Raw genomic sequence first — 8,727 nt, 5'->3', positions numbered from 1 at the left:
TGTCTTTCCTTGCTGTCCTTTTTAGTCAGCCTTAGAATATCTCCCTCTGCTGCTACAGTCCTCGGGTCATCAAATGAACACTTGGATAACAAGAGCCTAATATCATCTGGCATTCATTCTCAAAGGAGCTGCTCGAATAGCATATTGGGACTTTTGCCAGATGCAAAGAACAGTATTTCATCCATTAGTTCTGAAGGGGCACATTCTCCCAACCCATCAAAATGTAATAGTTTGGCTGCCTTTTCCCTACAGGACATACCATATACACGTAATAAAAGTGTTTTTAAAGCATCATACTTGCTGGTATGTGATGGATCCCGTAGGAAGTCACCGACCCTCAGCGACGGCCTGGTCCAGGGCACTGACGAGATGGTAATAACGAGCAGTGTCCGACTCGACATTGATCTTATAGAAACATATAGGATTATGAAGGATATGGATAGGATAGATGTAGGAAGGTTTTTTGAGCTGGCCAGGGAAACTAAAACGAGAGGACACAGTCTCAAGATTCGGGTGAGTAGATTTAGGACAGAGATGAGGAAAAATAGTTTTTCCCAGAGAGTAGTGAATGTTTGGAATTCTCTAACCAGGGAAGTGGTTGAGGCTGCCTCATTAAACATATTTAAAATTTGATTAGATAAATTTTTACATGATAGAGGAATTAGGGGATATGGGGAGAAGCCAGGTAGGTGGAGTTAGGTCATAAATTAGATCAGCCATGATCGTATTGAATGGCGGAGCAGGCTCGATGGGCCATTTTTGGCCTACTCCTGTTCCTACTTCCTAAGTTCCTATGTTCCTATGAAGGTGAAGCTGTGCTTCGAACTGTTGGAACCACAGTTCAGGCTCAGCTGCTCAGAAAGGCAGCAGCTTCACAGTGACAGCGGCAGAGTCCATGTTTATCCAAAAGTACGTTCTTGGACTCATCGGGGGTCACCAATTGTGGCCACTGGAATCACAGTAGGCACGACAAAATAACCACACAAGGTGTTTTTAGAGTGAATCAAACAGATTTACTCCTCATCACTAGCGCAATTTTTTAAAGCCCGAGCCACATGCACAACACGCATTGACATCATCACTCATTGATGTCACATAGCATTTCAATGACTTCTGGGAGTTGTAGTGTCACCATAGTGCCACTACAGCCTCATGTTGATGTCCTCGATGGAGTGAAGTCTGGTGCCTGTGATGTTGCAGGCCGAGTTAACTACCCTCTGGTCTATTTTTGTCCTGAGAGTACCAGACAGTGATGCAACCAGCCAGAATGCTCTCCATGGTACACCTGTAGAGGTTTGTGAGAGTTTTTGGTGACGTACCTCAGACACCTCACGAAGTATAGCCGCTGGCGAACCTTCTTTATGATTGCATCAACATGTAGGCTCCAGGACAGATCCTCGGAGATGTTGACACTCAGGAATGACACTGTAGAAATGAGTTTCCTCATCTTGATACTGGAGAGACTGGGTGCAGACTGGGAGATCACTTTGCTGAGCACCTCCATTTTGTCCACGTCAATGACATGGATCCCTCAGTGGCAAACCACTTCAGTTCCATGCCCCACTCCCATGCTCACATATCTGTCCACAGCCTAATATAGTGTCCCACCAAGAACACCCATCATTGGAATAACAACACTTGATTTTCAATCTGAGCACTCTCCAGCTGGATGGCATTGACATTGACTTCTCTGGTTTCTGCTAGTCTACTCTCCCTTCTCCCCCCTTCCCTTTCCCTTTCTCTTCTTTCCTCTTGGTCTCCACCTTCTTTCCTCTTGGTCTCCACCTTCTTTCCTCTCCATTCATAGAGTGACTCATCCTTCCCTTATCCAACTATTACCTTCTGTTTTTGGGACTGTGCTCCTCCCCCTACCACTTTGTTCAGGTGCCTGTCTACATTTTTTTCCTTGCTGAAGAGCTCAAGCCTGAAACGTTGGTTGTGTATCTTTACCTTTGCTATATAAAGGACACTGTTTGACCTGCTGAGTTTCTCCAGCATTGTGTTTTTTTTTCCCTTCAGCCACGGTGTCTGTAGATTGTTGTGTTTTGTTTCTTCATCTTGGGCTCTTATTTTATTTTATATCTGTTTTTGTTGGTTACAGATCCTGTTGGCAACATAGTTTTGTCTTGGGTGCTCATTTCAAACCACTTATAACGTCTTGCCTACACCTGTTATTATCCCTGTAACTCTCCTTCTATCCAAGCCAAGCCGAGCAGTTGTGTTTATCTTCTTTACGAGTGCCAAAGTGAAGGAATGGTTTCCCTTGTTTCCAATAAAAACTTCTCTGAATGAGCACACCAGAAAACAAAACTGAAAGATGGAAAGCTTTTTTTGAAAACATTTACATTTGCATTTTTTCAATGAAAGGTCATCAACATGGAACATTGACTGTTTCTCTTACCTGCTGGTCCTGCCTGAACTCCTAAAGTTTCACCTTGACGAAGGGCTCAAGCCCGAAACCTTGGTTGTGTATCTTTACCTTTGCTATATAAAGTAAACTGTTTGACCTGCTGAGTTTCTCCAGCGCCATGTTTTTACTTCAACCACGGGATTTGCAGACTTTCATGTTTTATTTCGGTACCTTCAACTGTTTTCATTCCAGATCTCCAATATCTTCCGTACTTTGCACTTGCAGAACAGCCATGGTGTTAAAACTATGAAGTAGGTCAAATTTGAGATAATGCAACGATAGTGCCAGGTCTCTGAGCAGCATTGACAAACTGAGAGATCTTAGGGACTGATGCTCAAAGCTGCTGCTACACAAGTCTATAGCAGGATCCCACTCGGAATATTGAGTTCAGTTCTGGACTCCTAACTACAGGAAGGATGTGGATGCTATAAGGAGTGTGCAAAGGAGATTTACAAGGATGGTGGATAGATTGAAAACCATGCCATATGTCAGTGGTTCTCAAACCACTGGGGGTTTTTCCCCCCACTCACATACCACTGTATGCCCTAGGTGCTCTGTGGTTTGTAAGGGATTGCTTAATGTGAGTGGAAAGAAAAAGGTTGAGAACAACTGCCTTGTGAGGACAGTCTGAGTGAGCATTGCCTTTTCACTTTGGAGCAACGGAGAATGAAGGGAGACCTGACAGAGGTGTACAAGATGATAAGAGGCATTAATTATGTGGATGGCCAGAGGCTTTTTCCCCCCCAAGACTGAAATGGCTATCACCAGGAGACATAGATTTAAGGTGCTTGGGAGGGTGAAAGAGGTATGTTCTTCACACAGAGAATTGTGGGTGCATGGAAAGCCGGTGGAGGTAGGTGCAATAGGATCTTTTAAGAGACTATCAAATAGATACATGGAATTGAGAAACATGTAGGGTGTGCAGTAGGGAAATTCTAGACCAGCTATCTCAATGGAGCTCTATGCCCCAGCCCACCATCCCCTCACCACCCCTCCCGCCCCCCCCCCCCCCACCATGCCGGGGGTCACAACACATTTAAGTAAAAACCTTGTTTTCTTTTTACCTTGGGTAACAATTTTTTTGTGATTTTTATGTAGTCAGTAGGACTAATGTAATGTCCTGGGCTGTGTCCACAACCTTTTTTCAGGACTTTTCACTCAAGGGTCTTGGTGTCCTCATACCAGACCATGATGCAGCCAGTCAGCACAATTTCCACCACACATCTGTGGAAATTTGTCAGGATTTCTGATGTCATACCAAATATCCTGTCCATAACAGCATGAGTAATCAAACAAATCTTTCCCAACCATCCTACAGTTTTATGCTCATCTGTTCTTTCTACCTTTTACTTCATTTACAGGAAATGGGTGGCACGGATGACCTTTACAGCACAAGCGATTCCGAGTGGGGTTTGAATCCCGCACTGTCTGCAAGGAGCTTGTACATTCTCCCCATGTCTGCGAGGGCTTTCCCCAGGGACTCCATTTTCCTCTCACTGTTCAAAACGTACCGGGGCTGTAGGTTAATTGGGTGTAAGATGGGCAACAAGGGCTCGTGGACCAAAATGGCCTGTATGGCAAAATAAAATAATTAAAATTTAAAATAGAGCTGAATGTTAGTTTCCAAGACAAGTGCCTTTCCTCACCATGTTATCGGTCTTGTCTCTCCTACTCAATTGTAAACATGAAAATCTGCAGACATCATGGTTGAAGTAAAAACACAATGCTGTGGAAAGTCAGCAGGTCAAGCAGTGTCCTTTATAGAGCAAAGATAAAGACACATAACGAACATTTCAGGCTTGAGGCCCTCATCAAGGTAATGAGCAAAATGTAGGGAGAAAAGTTTAGGAGACATCAGAGGTGTTTTTTTTTAACTATTTCCTAATTTTCTGAGGTAGGATTTGAACCCTTGGGCATTTAACTCATGAGCAAGAGTGTAATCCACTGATTCTCCACTCCTGGGTCTTGTCATACCTAAAACCCTAAAATGGTACTGAATTAATTGTATCATACTGCCTACATTTTGCTCATACATCAATGTACCTTTTCTATATAAAGTACACTGTTTAACCTGCTAAGTTTCTTCTACTCAAGTACCTTGAGTTGGAGTTGAACTGAGAATTTGATGACAAGATCAGGGAATGTTATCCACTAAGCTACAAATGAGACCTTCAAGTCGGCAGATGGCATTTTGTTGAGTTGGAGCATTTTATGTGGTAAAGGTGTGTTCAAGAGCATACATAAATAAATATGTTCTAAATAGTAAGAAGGATTGTCTTTGACCTGGCAACTGAAGGCAGAACAAACCTCTAGAATAATTAATGCTATTAAAAAAATCCCAAGAAAATTACTTATAAACCTCAAGAAATAAATTATTTATTTGAGGATTTTTGTTTTAATTTATTTTGATCTCAGTTAATAGTGATGAAGTTAAAAATGATAATTTTGTTGTCTCAAATTAGTTTGTCTACCTTGAATGGTCAAGATCAAACAGATTTAGATGCTCCATTTATGGCAAGAGAAATTAGTGAGGTTCTTAGTTATTTTCCCACCGATTCAAGTACAAGCAGTCCCTGGGCAGTGAACGAGTCCTGTTCCTACATCTGTCCTTAAGTCAAGCTTGTATGTAAGTCGGAACAGATTGTAATTGCATTAAAACGCATCCAGCTGTTGATCTCCTGGTGTTCTCAGCTGAATGGAAGCAAAGAACAGATTCTACCAGTCACACCTTCCTATCAATTTAAAGGACTCTGACCCCCCCCCCCCCTTGCACTCTGTAAAAGAAACCCTGTACTGTGTTTAGTCCAGGGTCAACCAGAAACTACCAGAATTTATTCAGTAGTTTCGTTCTGAAAGCATTTGCCTATTGGAACTATAAAGCCCATACTCCCCTGCACTAGTGTCCTGGAGGTGACAAGGCATATGAGCAGAGCAAACGGTCTGATATTTACAGATGTACCTAAATGAGATGCAACTGAAATGCAGAAAAGAGTAGCAGGTTGGTTTCATGTGCTTTTGAAAATCCAGAACTCAATAACTGAACAGGATTAATGCCGTTACAGGTGAGATGTAATTTTACACTTTCACATTGCTAAATAAATTGGTTTACCATATGTTTTATTTGTGAGGTAACCTAATGCGGATGTGTAAATTGGTAGCCTCAGTACAGCCCGCCATTCAACCACTGACACACTATCCGGCCCTCACATAGGAAAAGGTTGCCCTCCCCTGGACAGGTCTATAATTTCCTTTCTGCTACCTCCTTCCCTTCTTAAACAGAAGAGCGACATTCACGATTCTCCCCTCCTCTGGAACTATGCCAGAATCCATTGACTCCAATGCATCCACAATCTCTGCAGCTACGTCCTTCAGGAAATTTACTACCCTTCAATCTTCGACCATGTAGCTTCCCAAGAACCTTCTCTCTTCTAACAGCACTCACTTCTCTTCCCAGAGACCCTTGAGAGTCCAGTAAGCTACTAATACCTTCTAGTGTAAAGACTGATCTGGAATTTTCATTCAGTTCCTCTACCATCTTCTTGTCTCCTTTTACAATCTCTCCAATGTCATTTTATAATGTTCCTATGTTTATTCTTGTCTCTCTTTCGCTCTTTATATAATTTAAAATATCTTTTAGTATCCTCTTTGATATTATTTGCTAACTAATTTTTGCTTCCTTGTTTTCCCCCTCTCTTTTGCTGTTACTTTGGTTTTAACATCTCCCATCGGCCACAAAATGTCTCATTTTTCCATTCACGACCTTCTTTCCTTTTTGGTTACATACCTGTTCTGCACTTTCCTCAGTTTTTGCTGAAACTCAGCCATTGCTGATCTGCTGTCGTTCCTAATAGAGTGTTTTTCCAATCGACTGGCCAGATCCTCTCTCATGCGACTGTAATTTCCTTTACACCACACATCAGACTTTAGCCTTTCCTTTTTAAATTTCACAGTGAACTCAATCAGTGTTGTGATCACTGCCTCTTAAAGGTCCCTTTACCTTAAGCTCTCTGGTTCATTTAATAGCACCCAATCCAATGTTGAACATGTCCATGGATACATTGGGAGTATGGTCAGCACAGGTTTTCAGTACTCATCCGGACAAGATGCTTTTCTTTAATTAATTCTCCTGAAGGCAGCCTGCACATCAACCTCGATACTGACAGGAGAGGATCATCAGGGGACATGAGAGTGTGCAATGGTCTTCCTTGCTCTGGTGATCAAACTGAACATAGAAGGCATTGAATTCATCTGGGAATGAAGCATTGCTGTCCCCTCCTGAACTCGGTTTTGAATTTATAGTATGTTTTTGTTATGTCCTTTAGGCCCTGACACAACTGTCTGTGTGGAGGTGAAGAGAGTTAAAATAGGTCAGTGGGGTTTAATGCAGATAGATATGAGGTGAGGCATTTTTGAGAGACTAATAAGGCCAGGACACATCATAAATGAAAATGTCTAAGGAAGTCTTTAGCAACAGAGGGATCTTGGAGCACAGTTCATAGATCTTTGAAGGCAGTGGTGCAGGAAGATAACATAGTGAGGAAACTTTATGGGATTCTGGCCTTCAGCTATTGGGGTATTAAATTTAGAAATCGGGAGGTTATCTTCCAACTTTATAAAACTTTGCTGGAATGTTGCATGGAATTCAGGATACCAAGGGACAGGGAAGAGATGATAGCGCTGGAGCGGGTGTGAGGAGATTTACCAGGATGTCACTCAGGATGGAGAAGGTCACAGATTGGAGAAGATAGGATCTGTTTCTCCCTAGAGCAGAGGAGGTTAAGAGGGAACATGCCCAAGCTAAATAAAATTATGGGGTCAAGTGGGAGGGTAGACTTAGAAATCTTTTTTCCCCACATCAGAGGTAGATAAACCTAGAGGTTTGGACTAAGGGGAAATAGATTTGGAAGGGATGTGAGAGAATTGCCTGAGAGAATTGTTGAAACTAGGTTGTTGACTGCATTTTAAAAGGGTCTAGATGGACACGTGAACCGCCTAGGCATAGAGGGTCATGTACCAAGTGATGGGAAATGGGATTAATATTAGTCTGCATACCCATATGACTAGAAGGAGGGACTGAACAGGCCCGACTTGCTTACCCAGGAGCAGTGGGGCCTGAAGAATAGGGTGGTAGGATGGCAATTCCAAAGAAAGTCATGGTCATAAGTTATCATATATGACTCTATACACACATAGTGTGTTTGCATTTGCTGTTCTGCAACACCATTTAAAATAAACAATATTGCAAAAACAACATATTAAATTTGTACCAGTGTTGTGCCAGCTGCTACACTAACCCCGCCGTCATGATAATTACCCCAACCTTCCCCCAAGGTTACAGATAAAGCCCTACTAATGTAACTAATACTAATAAAGATAAAGACTCTAACTAGGCAGGGATAGGGAGACATTTCAGAGAATCGCCCCCGTGATGAGCGGCATCAGCTGGCTCTACATCCTGGCAGCACCATTTTATTCAAACACAACTTTTATGAATCTTTATTCACAACTGGGGAGCTCAGCTGGCTGAATCTTTACTCCCAAGAGGTTGTGTGGTGCTTCAGAGAATATTTACTTCTACAATTTTAAACTTTTATTTAAAACTTTATTTATTTTTATTTATTTTTTCTATATGCATATTTATTTATTTTCCCTTTTTTTTAACCAGTTGTTTGAATTTCCAGTTGATTGAATACTAAAAAATTGGCATTATGTGTGTGGGGGTGTGTGTAAGTGAGTGTGTGGGAGTGTGTGTGTGTGTGTGTGTGTGTGTGTGTGTGTGTGTGTGTGTGTGTGTGTGTGTGTGTGTGAGTGTGTGTGTGAGTGTGAGAGTGTGTGTATGTGGGAGTGTGTGTATGTGAGTGTGTGTGGGTGTGTGTGTGTGAGGGTGAGTGTGTGTGAGTGTGTGTGTGAGTGTGTGTGTGGGTGTGAGTGTGTGTGTGTATGTGGGAGTGTGTGTGTATGTGGGAGTGTGTGTGTGTGTGGGTGTGTGTGTGGGGGTGGGTGTGTGTGTGTGAGTGTGTGTGGGTGTGTGTGTGAGTGTGTGTGGGTGTGTGTGAGTGTGTGTGTATGTGGGAGTGTGTGTGTGTGTGTGTGGGTGTGTGTGTGTGGGTGTGTGTGTGTGAGTGTGTGTGTATGTGGGAGTGTGTGTGTATGTGAGTGTGTGTGGGTGTGTGTGTGTGGGGGTGGGTGTGTGTGTGTGTGTGTGTGTGGGTGTGTGTGAGTGTGTGTGGGTGTGTGTGAGTGTGTGTGTATGTGGGAGTGTGTGTGTGTGTGTGGGTGTGTGTGTGGGGGGTGAGTGTGTGTGTGTGGGTGTGTGT

This window comes from Narcine bancroftii, chromosome 1, assembly GCF_036971445.1.
Source record: "Narcine bancroftii isolate sNarBan1 chromosome 1, sNarBan1.hap1, whole genome shotgun sequence".
Classification (NCBI taxonomy): Eukaryota; Metazoa; Chordata; class Chondrichthyes; order Torpediniformes; family Narcinidae; genus Narcine; species Narcine bancroftii.
This window is presented reverse-complemented; position numbering follows the sequence as displayed.